The sequence below is a fragment of the Pelobates fuscus genome, chromosome 8, assembly GCF_036172605.1.
Source record: "Pelobates fuscus isolate aPelFus1 chromosome 8, aPelFus1.pri, whole genome shotgun sequence".
Taxonomy (NCBI): domain Eukaryota; kingdom Metazoa; phylum Chordata; class Amphibia; order Anura; family Pelobatidae; genus Pelobates; species Pelobates fuscus.
In genome coordinates, this window is record NC_086324.1 from 121790566 (window position 1) to 121804449 (window position 13884).

Here is a 13884-nt window from a genome sequence, read left to right on the forward strand (position 1 = left end):
CACCAAAACAGCACCCACACACATACAGTACACATACAGCACCCTCACACACACAGTACACTAACCGCACCCTCACAAACACACACAGCACCTTTACAAACACACAACACCCTCACACACAGCACACTAACAACACCCTCAGAAATACACAACACCCACACACATCACACAAACAGCACCCTCACACACACAGCACCATCACACACACATCACACAAACAGCACCCTCACACACACAGCACACTAACAGGACCCTAACAAGCACACACACAAACACCCTCACACACAAACAGCACCCTCACAAACACCCTCACCCACATAGCACACTACCAGCACCCTCACACATACACACACACAGCAGCACCCTTACACACACCACCCTCACACAGCACACTAACAGCACACACACACACACACACACACACACACAGCAGTGTATGTATGTGTGTGTATGTATATATATATATATATATATATACATACATATACATGCGGCGTGTGTTTGTGCTTTAGGGTGCACACCCTAATGCAATAGGCTGCGCACGCCTATGCCTGAAAGTAGGGACTACTTTACTTAGTGTAAAGCCTGAGGCTGACAAAACTTGACAAAAAGTCACATTTTGTGAATTTGACCACTTTTATTATTTTTCTTATGTTAAAGTGAGAGGCTAATAAAGCTTGACAAAAGGCAGAGCTTTTACAGTCAACTTTTGTAAATTCCCTCAGTCATTGCTATTGAAGGGTATGGCAATCAAGCAGCTTTTCACAGTTCGCAAGACTCTACAAAGATTCTTGGGGTCAGGTCTGGACTGGACCACCAGGATACCATGAAATCTTCCGGGGGGCCAGCATACCTTTAAGCCGGTGCATGGCTGCCTAGGGTGCACTGACCCAAGGAAATGTAGCGTGGCAGAGAGCTTCTGTTACTCTGCTTCCTGTCAAACTGGGTAAGGAAACAGAAGCTCCTCCATTCTGGTCTGCTTGGCCACAGTACGACTGTCAGCAGGCGCAGGAAAGGAGGGGGGTAATGAGGCATATGGGGGGTTAGAAGGAATGAGACACACGGAAGGGCTGATGGGGGAATGAGACACATGGAGGGGCTAGAGAGAGGGGGCAATGAGACACATGGAAGGGCTTGGGGGAAGATGAGATACACCCTGGGGCTGGAGGGGAAATGAGATACATGGAGGGGCTGGGGAGAGAAAGTGACACACAGAGTTGCTGAGGGGGAGAAAGACACACAGAGCGGCTGGGGGAAGAAAGAGACACACCGAGGGACTGGGGAAAGAAAGTGGCACACAGAGTGGTGGAGATAGACATACAAAGGTGCTGGTGAGAAAGAAAGAATGGGAAAAGGGAACAAGTAACACACAAAGGGGCTGAGAAAGGGGGAATGAGACACACAAAATACTGTGGGAAACAAGACATACTGAGGAGCTGGAGAAGAGGGAAAAGAGACACACAAAGAAGCTGGGATGAAGTAAAATATTCAAAATGAGGGGTTGTAAGAGACACACAAGAGGGGTGTAAGACACTCAAAGAGGAAAAATGGGAGAGAAGATACATGAAGCGAGAAAGACATCAAAAGGGGGCAGGGAATTGTATCTTTTGAAGACAACATGCAGGACATGTCAAGAGCTAAAGGAATGATTCCCACTTGTTCTGGGTCCATTTTATGTGAGCCCAAGCTGTAGATATGGCATGGCAGACTTTTCCTGCATTTCTGATGGTCACCCCATTGGGTGACTACTGGCAGTGTGGGACACACTTAGATTGGACCAATGTGATGGTAGTCCCTGAGTCTCGAAATCCCATGAAAGGGCGATCACATACCAAAACTACCTACAAATGGTAATTTCACTAGGTGAAATGTGTGTTGTGTATGCCTCATACACTGGTTTGGCCAGATTATATGCAAAGTAGGGTTAGTAGGTTTCCTCCTGGACAAGCACTACTACAATTTGTATGGTGCAGTGGGACCGCATGTGATCAAAACCTTTGCACCTGTGGCCAGGGTTGGATAGGCGAAAAAACATTTGCCCCGTGCATTTTTTAATCACAGTGGCAAAAGGTACAGCGTGTGTGTGGTGCAGTGTGTGTAGGGGTGCATATGGACCATATTGTGAGGGGGGGGGGGGCGTTGAGGTGCGAGAAAATTTGTATATATGTTTTAATTTAAAATACTTTATGTCCCCCCAACTTCTTATCTTTTGCCAAGGAGGGGGGACATCGCAAACCCTGGTGGTCCAGTGGTGACGAGGGACTCTAGCCTTCAGCTTCTCTGAGAAGAGAAGTTCACTTCTCTTGCAAGATGAGCTCTGTGTCAGAATGTTGCCACGGTAAAGTACAGCATCTGGTTTGAAATGCCTGCTCGTGGGAGGAGCATACAGCCAGTGGCGTCCACACGACCCATGGGGCCCCGGTGTGAAAATTGACTCTTGCAGCCGCGAACCCTGCGACCGCGGTATGTACGCGACTGCATACAGCCTCGCAGGTCCTCCTACTCTCCCCCTCCTGCAGAGATGTGCCAGAAGACAGGTAAAGAGAGATCTTTAATCTCCCTACCATCCCAAGAAGGCACACAGCAGGGCAGGCCTATGGCCATTTTGTCCCATCGGGCATTTGCCTGGTTTGACCGATAGCCAGTGTGCCTGTCTGTGGCAATGAGTGTTAGGGTGCACTGGTTAGAGTACATAGGGATTGCCTCCAGAATCATCCTTGAAGCTCTCTGGCCAAGGCTGCTTAGCATTGGTGTGCTGGGGTTACCAGCTGGCCTTCAGACCCATTCCTGTGCATCTGCTGCAGAACTGAGGCTCCAGGTGGCTACAGATTCATCCACCAGCCTCGCAGCCACTGTCAGGGTAAAAGGCTTCCTATCTCTTACCCAATGTCATATCTCTTCCATACTTTGCTGGTAGAACTGCAGGTGCAGTTGCTGAAGTTTCTGAAATGTGGTGATTGCTGTCATCGGCAGCCAATGATTGTAGGAACGCTCCATCTTGCTAATCCACTTAGTGCTGATGTCAGTTGTCTTTAATTGCTTCCTTCTGAATTGTCTCCAGGAAGTGTTGGCATTCATAGAATAACTGCCCAATAACACTCTTTTTGCATTGCTATCAAGGGCATCCTCTTCATCTAGGCTTTGCCCTCTGTAGTATTTTGCAACTTCCTGAATCTGATATTGCACTTTTCCTCAAAATTCTGCAGGAAGGTATCAGTTTCCTCTTTGTCCTCATCAGAGGCATGGAAGGATTGATGGGTCACTTTAAGGTCAATTTGAATACCATGTATCTTAGGTCTGTGTTGCTTCTTTTTTGTTTTATTCAAGTTGCTCATGGTGCAGTGCCAGCTCAATCTGTGTTCTTAGAGCAATGCGGTCTGCTATGGCTACATTATAACATAAGCAGGCCAAAGCTTCTTGCCATATGTACTCAAATTAAGATTGTGGGGTAGCAGGGCTTGACTGATTCTTTGCTCTGCCCACCTATGCTGTTGTAGCTTCTGATGGCCCGCGGGTCTCTTGCTGACATCTGTCTCTCCTCTCTTGACTGGTAGCAGATGCCGTGGGTACTGTCCAACTCCTTCTCCTAGGCTGGTGTCCTTCAGTCTGTGCTTTCTCCATCTACTGCCTTTACAAAGCTCACAGGTCTAACAGGACTTTATAAATATGCCTTTATGTCTCAGATCAGATCTTTTCTCATAGGTCCTAGTTAAGGATCTAACACTACTGGAATCCCTGTAAGAACCATAGCGGACACATAGTTCCTAACAGATCTCTTACATAATATGTTAAGCATGTGGTGAAACCATTTAAATATACATATACATAATATTGAAGAACAAACACATTTTTCTAACCTAATGAAAACTGAGCTAATCATATGTCATTGCTTAGTTGTTTGCAATTTCCTAATTTGCATATTGAAATCATACAAGTCAATGCATTTCAGTTTGACTGACAGAGGGCGCTGCAGAATCATCACACTTTTTTTAAGCTGCAAATATATTATTGACTTGGAAATCAGGTTTGATACATACACACCAAAATATTTTTCCACTTACTAACTGTTGCATAGAAAATGATTATACAGTTGTAATAGTTATATTGATATATAATCATATTCTCATATATTGGTTTGGATTTTTTTTTTATTTATTTATGTTTGACATTCTTTATTTTTGCAGCGCAGAGAATCACCGACATGTTTGCAGAGACATTACACTAGAGCAGGGGTAGGCAACCTTTTAGCAGCACCGTGCCGATATAGGATTGTGATGTCCCGTAGCGTGCCGTCCTATTTTTTTTTATTTTAAATTGAGGTGTGTATGCTGCCATATTCTGCTTGTGTTATTTTTACTGTAATTGCTTTGTATCGTTGTATATGTGCGTATATGCAGGGTCGTCTTTAATATTGACTGGACCCTGGGCAAAGCATTTGCTTGGGGCCCCCTGGACCCTGTCCCCCCTTCCTCCTCCCCAGGCATGCAATCACGTCCTCCACCCCAACGCTGACACACACAGACATACACACACACACAGATATGCTGACACTCACACACAGACATGCTGACACACACCCCGATATACTGACACACACACACCGATATACTGACACACACACACACCGATATACTGACACACACACTGACAGACACAGACACACAGACATACAAATACTGACACACACAAGCATTCTAACACACACAAAATTTACACTTTAAAACCCACCCTCCAGTTTCCTACCTTTCCTGCTGGTGGCTGAAGGTGTTGAGAGTTGGGGGTCTGGCTCTCTTGGCCAGCCCCCCTCCACTCTGCCTACTCTTCTTTCCCACGCGCTCCTCTCTTTGTGGGAGGAAGTGATGCACGGCCGTCCCTTCCTCCCAGCCTGCTGCCAAAAATCAAGGGGTCCACTCGCGCTGTTAAAGCGCCCCAGCGCGCGACCAGACCCCTGCTGACAGAAGCCCACCGAGTGGCCCTTTGTGCATGGGCCAGCCGGTGGGCCTCCATAGTGTGCGGATTACCGGCCGGGGGGTGAGAAATAGTTGAGGCCAGCAGGGCTCACGGTGCAGCTGCCCCATTTGCCCCGAGTTAAAGACGGCCCTGCGTATATGAGCTATTATATTGTATATGTTCATGAGTAGTTTATGGTATTGTGTATGATACATATGAATGTAAGCTGTGTATGAGGGCTGCTTGTGAAATTGTGTGTGTGGATGGATATGTCACATTGTGTGTTTAGTAGTGTGTGGGGGTTGTTTGGGGTATTGCATGTGAGAGGCTGCATGTGGGGTTGTGTGCATGTATGTGGATTGTTAGTGGTGTTGCGTTTGTTTGGATTGTGTGTATGTTTGTGTGTGGGCTGTCTGTATTATTTGTATGGTGGGAAGGGTTATTCTGCATTTCTGTGTATATCTAGCAGTGTGGGTGACTTCCCTGGGTTCCAGTGGGGACCAGGCCGGCCAGGTACATGTCAAAGACAGGAGCTGCAACTGCGTGCTGCTCTACTACTGTGTGGATTCCCATTCACAAGTGCTGGGAGGAAGTGATCTGAGATCACTTCCTCTATGTGCTGCTATGCATAAATTGAGGATTGTCCTTCACCACCTTTTCGGATTATCAGATATCTGAAGTTTTACTGGGACTCCTGATAGGCCAGAGCCTGTTTGGCTCTAGCAGCCTTCAGTGCCGTGCAAAGGCACCTCGAGTGCCGTGCATGGCACTAGTGCCGTAGGTTGCCTACCCCTGCACTAGAGTATATATGACAATAAAAGATTTGCAGGGGGTACATGGAATGTCAAGGTTACTGCACTATTTTATAATAAGTGAGAGGAAAAAAAACAGATCAGGAACTCAATTCTATGGGGCAAGTGGAAATAGAAACAGAGGTGATATAACATAAAACTGTAGATAGATAATTTCATGAGGTTATACCACTGGATGAGTGAAATTAACCAATGCAGAAAAGCAAGTAGGGCTATATAACAGAGTGAATATTAAATGATCACTATAGTGTCAGGAAAACAAAGCGGTTTTCTGACACTATAGTACCCTGAGGGTGCCCCCACCCTCAGGGTCCCCCTCCCATGGCTCCTGCTTTTTTTTTTTTTTGACAATCTTTATTTAGTTACATTTCCGTGTCAAAGGTGGGTAATAACAGTAGGGGTATAACGTTTGCTTTCATCCACACGCAGGTGGTATAATCAGTGAACAAAGTGGGAGCATCAGAACAACAACTGTAACTATCTGTTATATTCCAGAGTGGTGTCATACATCGTTGCTTAGCAGAAAGACAGTCATCGCCCCCCTAAACAATCTACATTTATTTGTATTATAAACTATTATTATTGTCATAAACTTTATATATATTTTTCTTCTTTTTTTTTTTTTTCCCCCAAATTATTTTCTGTCGTACAAAAGGTATTGTGAGTTTCGTCAGTCAGGGAAAGTACATTTTGCATGAGCAGGTAGCGCAACCCGTACAAGGCTGAACCCCTGACATAGCCCCGACCCGGCGGCAGGAGCCTTCCCGTTGGGTCCCCAAGCTTGTGAGGTGTGTGCCCACAGTTTCTGCAGCCCTCTAACGAAGTCCGGGTAGTGTCCCAGGTCTGTGCGGTGGTTATCTGTCAGGGGCTATCCCTCCGGTGGTCTGGGCTGTTTGGGGTGTCCAGTTAACGTTTGGGCCAGGTTTAGTTTCCCGGCGTCCCTATAAGGATCTGTCGTCTTAAAGTGTACCTTCCCCTCAGCAGACTTCTGAGAAACGTGTCAAGGTAGGCTTATGGGAGGTCGTCTGGGTAACCCAATGTCTGGGGAGAACTTCAGTTTTACGCAGTGTCATTCTGCCTGCCGTGCATGCGCTATGTAGAGCAAGTCACGGGAGCTTCGGGATCCGGCTATGTGCCGGGGACCTATTGGTTCTGTTTTCTCAAAGTCTGTGCTGTGCTACCGGTTTATTCAGGTTGCCAGTCCTGGACAGTTCCAGGTCTCTGCAATATGGGTGAGTAGGTCAGGTGGGAATTAAGTCGTCTCGTTATCAGTCTAGGTCGTGGGGGAGACTGTCGGTTGTCAGAGAGGGATTGGTGGTGAGTGTCTATGTCCTTGAAAGGCAGGGTGGGTGTTGTGGTGTACTGCAGGTTTCAACTAAGTTGGTGTGAGGGCCACCGTTCTGTCAGCCACGTACGTGGTCCATGGATACCAGGTCAATGCACACTGCTCCGGTCTCCCGTGTAGGTCAGCTGTCAGGGACTCCATTGTGTGTATGTCTTCTACCGTCGCTACCCACTGCCTCAGGGTGGGCGCGGTTGGCTGTTTCCACATCCTAGGGATGAGGGATTTGGCGGCGTTGAGGAGGGGCAATTCTAGGGATTTTTTGTATGCTTTTAGTGGGCTACGGGTGTGATGCAAGAGCATCGGTAAGGGTGCCAGGGGAATGTCGGAGCCTGTGATGTTGTTGATCTCCCTTCTAATTTGTTCCCAGTAGGGGGCGATTACTGGGCATGACCACCACAAATGGATGTAGGTGCCAGGGTGTGTACAGCAGCGCCAGCATACGTCTGATGTGGCGCAGTGCATGCGGTGCAGTGTGTCCGGCGTTCTATACCAGCGAGTGAGCACTTTATAGTTCAGTTCCTGAAATTTAGAGCTAATGGAGCATTTGTGCGTGAGGGTGAATATCTTGTCCCAGTCTTGTGTAGTGAGTGTCACTCCCGCATCTCTTTCCCAGTGGTCTTTAAACCTAAGCTCGACATCCCTGGTCATCCGGGCCATGAGTAGTGTGTAAAGAGTTGAGATACCCCTGGTGATGTGTGTGCGGTGTACGCACAGGGTCTCGAAGTCGGTTAGGGGTCTGTGTATGTGCCCCCGTCCCGGCAAGGAGGAGTAGTAGGATTTAATTTGGCAATACCTGAACTGTTCTAGAAATGAGGGTGTTCTGTCGGGGCAAAGCTCTCCGAGCGTTTTGAGACCGTTGGTACTGAGCCACTGGTGGAGATATGGCCAGTCCGACGGCTGAAGTCCGGCTAGGTCCCCGCGTATCTGCCAAGTCCGGGTTATGTGTGAGCGGGGTTAGGGGGCTGGGTGCAGTGGTGAGTTGGAGACGGTATCGGGTAGCCGTCCAGACCCTCAGGGTTGCGTCTATGAAGGGATTGCTAGTTTGTAAGTCTGTGTGTGTGGCCGTGTGTAACCATAATTTGGAGGGTATGCGCCCCTCCGACTGTTCTAATTCTAGAGTGACCCATTGTTTAGTGGTATGTTGTGCGTGCCAGTCTATGAGTCTGTGTAAGTGTGCCGCTCGGTAATAGGTCTCTATGGAGGGCAGGCCAGTTCCCCCCCGTGGTTTTGGTATTTCCAGTGTTGTTCTTTTGATGCGCATAGGGCGTGAATTCCAGACAAATTTGCGGATGACGGTCGTCAGGGAGCGAAAAAACGCTCTGGGGACCGCGATTGGCACCGTCTGGAATAGGTAAAGCAATCTGGGCAGTAGGTTCATTTTGACTGCATTAATGCGTCCAAACCAAGAGATATACTGAGGGGCCCATTTTCTCATATCTGCCTGTATCGTTTGCAGCAGCGGGTGGTAGTTTTGATGGTACAATTGGGTCAAGTCTTTAGGTAGCCAGATGCCCAGATATTTCAATTTGGCAGGGCACCACTATTATCTCTTCCCTCCCTCCCGGGGATGAATCCCACCTGATCCGAGTGTACTAGGTGCGGCAGGTATTTCGCAATTCGGAGGGCCAGGGTCTTGGCGAACAGTTTGAGATCGGCATTGAGCAGGGATATGGGGCGGTAACTAGCGCAGAGCGTTGGGTCTTTGCCTTCTTTGGGGATTACCGTAACAATGGCCGCTAGAGTGTCGGTGGGAAACCGCTCCCCGTTATGTAGTGTGCTAAGACCCTGTAGGAGGTTTGGCAAAAGGATATCACGGAACGTCCGCAGGTAAGCCAGTGGGAGGCCATCTGGGCCGGGTGCTCTGTGGGCTTTGGAGACTTTTAATGCCGCTGCTAATTCGTCTATCGTGAGGGGTCGTTCTAAGTCCTCTACCATCTCGGGGGTCAGTTGCCGTACTATGTGTTGGTCCAAGTACTCGGCTATTCGGTTGCGGCGTTGGGCCTGTGCGGCGCCCGGTGCAGGCTGAGGGATGTTATACAAGTCGGTGTAAAAGTCCACAAAGGCACGTTGGATACCGTCAGGTAAGCTGATTCCGGTTCCGTCTCTCGTTTTGAGTGTGTGTATGTGGTTGGACCTACGTCTGTCCCGGAGTTGTCGGGCTAAGAGCCTGTCGCTTTTATTAGAGTACTCAAAGAAGTGTCGGGCCGACTTCCTTAGAGTGCGCAAGAGTCCCTTAGCTAAAATGTCCCGTCTCCGCCTCCTAAGCTCCGTCAGTTGGTGGAACTCATCGTCCCTCAGGTTTTGTTTGTGTGCCTGTTCTAAGGTGGCGATTTGTGCGTGTAGGTTTGTCAATTGTTGTGCGAGCTCCTTTTTGCGCTGCGAGCATATTTTAATGTAGTGGCCCCTAATGACGCATTTATGCGCCTCCCAGACGGTGAGGGGGGGGGGGTGTCCGGAATATTATTGGTGTCGAAGTATTGGGTCAGGACTTGCCTGGCTAGCTCTCTATCCGCCAGGTCAAGCAGTAGGGTTTCATTCAACTTCCATTGCCGTTCCGCGGGTTTATGTAGGGGGGACTGGATGCGTACAGAAACAGGGGCGTGGTCAGAGTCCGTTATAAGCCCTATGTGGGCTCGCTGGAGCAATGGCAGGGCCTCCTGTGGCATTAGGATATAGTCAATTCGGCTGTAGCGCTGATGGACAGCCGAATAGAAGGTGTAGTCTCTGGTGTCCGGGTGCGCCACCCTCCAGCAGTCAGCCAAGCCACAGCGAGCCAGCGCCCTCCCTGTCGAGCGTATGCAGTGGCCTGGTATCGAGGTTTCACCTCTGGATGTATCTAACCTAGCGTCCAGGGGCATGTTGAGATCCCCCGCCACTATCAGGAGGCCGTCCCTGAATTTGTTTAGTGAGGCAAGTGTTTTAGCTAGGAAGACGTGTTGGCGTCTGTTAGGTGTGTACAAGCAGGCAAAAGTGTATGTGGACTGTGCGATTGTTCCCTTAATAAAGAGGTACCTACCCCCTGGGTCTGTCTTCTGCTCTAAGCAGACGAATGGGACCGTGCTGGAGAGTAGGATTGCTACCCCAGCTTTTTTCCCGTCTGGGTGGTTGGCATAGAATCCTGTGGGGTATCGGGCATTTCTAACAGTCGGGGCGTCCGCGCCATGGAAGTGGGTTTCCTGTAGAAACGCCACAGTGTGCGGAGTAGTTGGGACCTCTTTTCTGGGATATTGAGGCCTTGCACATTGTTGGACCATAGGGTCAGTGGCGTCGGCCTATAGTTGGAACCCATCGCTGGCGGTGTGTAGTGTGAGGTGTGTGTGCAGGTGGATGTGCGTAGATAATAGGGGGAGGGAAGGAGGGGTAGGGTTAGTCCGAAGTCTAGGAAGGGGGAAAGTCTGTGCGAGAATAGGGCAACTTTGACTCGTCTCGGGTTTTGTCGCCTACCGGTGTCAAGTCCCTAAGGGGGGAGTCACCTCAGTGGCCTCCGAGTATATGTACAAGTGAGTCCGTTACGTGGGGTATGTGGCCCCTCTGGTCTGGGTCGTCTGTAAATATTGTGGCGAGCTCTTCCCTTGGCTCCCAGCTCACCAGTCGCGTCGGGCGGTAATTCTGTCCGAGCAAGCACCCGACCCCGGGAACCCCACCCACACCAGTCGTCCCCCCCCTCAGCCGCCCATGGGCGAGCTACCAAGAGGACAAGGGCCTCCGAGTCTACGTCCGTGTGCTACTATGTCTAAACATTCCGTACATTGCCTAAGCAAACATTAACAAACATATTAAAACCATATAACATGTACAGTAAACAATTGTGGAGCGTGGGTCCCTAACCCCACCACCCCCATGTGCTCCCCGTATCCCCACCCCAGCGACACCCCCCCATCACTGAGACTCCCATAGCAGTCCAGAAGGTGCATGTGTCCGGGTTATCAAACAGGCCCAACCGGCTAAGTCTTTGGTATTAAATCTTCTCGGCGGGCCGCCAAGAGAGAAAAAAAAACAAACAAAAAAAAAAACAAAAAAAAAAAACTTTTGCTTGGTGGTAGACCCCCCACCCAAAGTTAGCTAGTGATCCCGGGCCGTGGCAGCTGAGCTAGTCTTAGCGTGGCATGTTCAGGCAAAGTCTATCCCATGGGGGGTACCCCCAATGGATGTGAGGCTGCGGCTAGGCCACCCCTTGCTAGTGTGGGCCTTAACCCCGGGTTGCGGGTGTGGGTCAGGGGGTAGAGTACATACCAAGATGTGCCACGGCTTCTATCGGACCAGTGGAGGGTTGTGTCCATGCAAGGCATCTAACTCCCACAGGTGCTTCCATGGGATGGTGGCCAGGTCACCGGAGTCGTCTTGTGGTTTCGTCCTGCAGCGGCTGGGAGGTCACCGACGTGGGGGGAGAACAGCGGTCGGGGCAGCAGGGAGGGTGATTAGTGGCCTGTAGAGTAGGGCTCCATTATTCTTCGTGGCTGTCCGGGCCGCCCCGCCGAAACCCGCTGCCTGTGAGGCCCGTGCCCGGCCTGTCGTTAGCGGACCGTGGATGCTGTGGTTGTCGCTCCAGGACCCAGTTGGGGACTGCCACTGCGGGTAGGCCCGTGGCTCTTAAGAAGCGCGGTACGTCCGCGGGCCAGCGGATGATGTGCCAGGTAGTGCCAACCTTCGCCTGCAGGCTGAAGGGGAAGCCCCATTTGTAGGGGATCCTCCGTTCTCTGAGGATGGCAGTTAGCGGGCGTAGCGCCCTCCTGGCCTCCAGCGTGAGCGCGGAGAGGTCTTGATAGAGCGATACCTGTCCGTCCCTGAAAGCGATGTGCTGTTGATTTCGCGCCGCTCTCATGATGTCGTCTTTTAAGGCGTAGGAGAGCAGGCAGCAGATTACATCTCTCGGTGGTCCCTCAGTGGACATAGGTCTCAGCGCTCTGTGGGCTCGTTCGATGCCATACTCTGCCGGGGCTCTGTCCCCCAGAATATGGGTGAACAGGTCAGTTAGGAGAGCGGGTAGCGTTTCGTCTGCGTTTTCGGGTAGGCCCCTTATGCGGATGTTATTTCTCCGCCCGCGGTTGTCCAGATCTTCAAGCTGTCTCCTCAGGTCTAGGAGGACATTGCCCTGTCTGGAAGTGGCTGTGTCTGTGGCTTGTTGGTGCTGTACAGTCTGGGCTCTGTCTGCTTCCAGGGCCTCAACCCGGTGTTCAAGTGCTGTTAGGTCTCTCCTCACCTCCATCACTTCCTCCCTGATTGCAGTCCTGATTTCAGCTAGCATGTCGGCCTTGTCCGCCCTGGACAGCATATTAGCAGTGATCTGGGCCACATCTGCAGCAATTTGGGATAGGGATTCCCCTCTGGGCGAGCCCTGCGTCTGGCTGTCTGAGCTGCAGGCTCCTGGGGATGCCGGCGCCATTTTGGCTGCGGCCGGCGCGGACCGCATGTCTCGCGGCGTGTAAACATAGCCGTCCATGGGGCCCGAGGTGCGACCCGGGGAGGCGGCTTGTGAGGGACCTGGCGTGTGAGGTCTCCGGGATTTACCCATCCCGGCTCGGTAAGTGCTCGTTGATGGGTGCAAGTGTGAGCTGGGGCCGCGGAGCAGGCTCGAGATGCGACCTACTCCATTCCCGTCCAGGCCACGCCCCCCTTGGCTCCTGCTTTTTTTACTCTTTATTCATACAGTAATTTCATCCAATCTTTTTTGCACCTTGTTTTTCTACATGAGATTCACATTTATCAAGCATTGAAGTAAGAAGACACACCAAGCATATTTTTGAAGGCATTTCTTGGGATGTTAAAGTGTGAGTGGGCATTTGTCACTTACCTATATATCCAATTTTAGTACATACAGTATTGCACTATGCCATATATTTCTTATTTCCCTAGTCTGGAATAGCCCTATACCATACATAAATCTTCTCCATCAGCAGATCTACTCCATAATATTTCAGACACTAGAACAAAACTGTTTTACCTGAACGTGACTAAAAGGCATCTTTTTACTCACAGTTAAATAAAGCGGGGGAAACTTCTTGCTAACTAAATAAAATGAGAAATTTACCCAAACTAAGATTCCTTTCTTGTTTACAGAAATGGGAGTAAAGCTTACTAACTTTAAGCAAATTGTATCTAGCACAGTATAATCAGTCCCTATGCAATCTGCAAAACAATAATTCAGTGCATCAGTCAACCCTACTAAAAAATGATCAATATCTGGCTGAAATTATTTTACCTCAATTCAATGAAAGCCAATCAGGTGGCTTGCACACCCCCATCACTAAGTCTGAAGTGGCAAACGCTACCAAGGTAGTAATATAATTCCCCAGGACCTGATGGCTATTTGAATTACTATTACCATAAATTTGAAGACTTATTCAAGCCTTCCAAACAGTATTTAATAGTATGTCAATTGGACACGTCCCAGCGGAAATGCTCCAAGCCACCATAGTTACTCCATCTAAGTCAGCAAGACCAAAAGTCAGCAAGACCTCTCAGTAATATTACAAATATCAGGCCCATTTCATTATAAAATTCTGGTACAAAGTTGTACGCAAAAACTTTAGCTACCTGCCTTAACAAAATCCTACCCAGCTTGGTCTGTATGGACCAGGTAGGCAGTGCCCCCTTGATACAAGCCTCTGATAATTCAAGACAGATTTTAAACCTAATGGCTCAATCAGGGCCGGACTGGGGATACAAAGCAGACCTGGAAAAAAATTTTATGCCAGCCCCATAAGTCACTGCGCTGCGCCATATATTGTTGCATGTAAAATGTAAGGCTATGTCTTGCCACCCCAGATGACAGATGAT